Genomic DNA, 401 nt, shown 5'->3' on the forward strand with positions numbered 1-401 from the left:
TCCCGCTGCCGCCCCGCCCTTTCGCCGGCCGCGGGCACAGCCCTCAGCCCCGCGCCGCCGACCTGCGCATCCGCTTCCGTCGCCGCCTCCTCACGCCCTTCGCCGCCGCTACCGAGCGAGCGCGCGCAGCCGCCGCACGCGCCTACCCCCTCCGCTTGCTTCCTCCCGCCCGCCCTCGCGCCCCTCGTCTCTCCCGCCCGCGGCGGCGCTGACAGGGACACGGACGGGGACGGCGTTTGCCGCGTCTCGCACGGTAAGGGCGATGCGCCGTTTCCGTGGCGAGCGCAGCTCCGCGGGGGCGGGGAGGCTGCGAGCCGCCTCCCCGGAACGTCTCGTCCCCGCAGCTCGGGGGTGGCGGGGCGGATCGGGCCCCGTCCGGGCGTTCGGTGGGCCTGAGGCGG

General features: G+C 78.8%; 1 protein-coding gene across 2 annotated transcripts in view; it reads left to right on the top strand.

The window, feature by feature from the left end:
- SGTB (small glutamine-rich tetratricopeptide repeat (TPR)-containing, beta) overlaps positions 1-401 on the top strand; it is a 23,208-nt gene that overhangs the window by 184 nt on the left and 22,623 nt on the right. Inside the window, exon 1 of one of the 2 annotated variants that reach the window (XM_010580518.1) lies at positions 239-253. The exons of the other annotated variant lie outside the window; for it this stretch is intronic. The gene's annotated coding sequence lies outside the window, so the exon portion shown is untranslated. Of the gene's footprint in view, positions 1-238; positions 254-401 lie in introns of those variants that run through there. 2 annotated transcript variants of the gene reach the window in all.

This window comes from Haliaeetus leucocephalus, unplaced genomic scaffold, assembly GCF_000737465.1.
Source record: "Haliaeetus leucocephalus isolate CR32 unplaced genomic scaffold, Haliaeetus_leucocephalus-4.0 Scaffold722, whole genome shotgun sequence".
NCBI classification, from domain to species: domain Eukaryota; kingdom Metazoa; phylum Chordata; class Aves; order Accipitriformes; family Accipitridae; genus Haliaeetus; species Haliaeetus leucocephalus.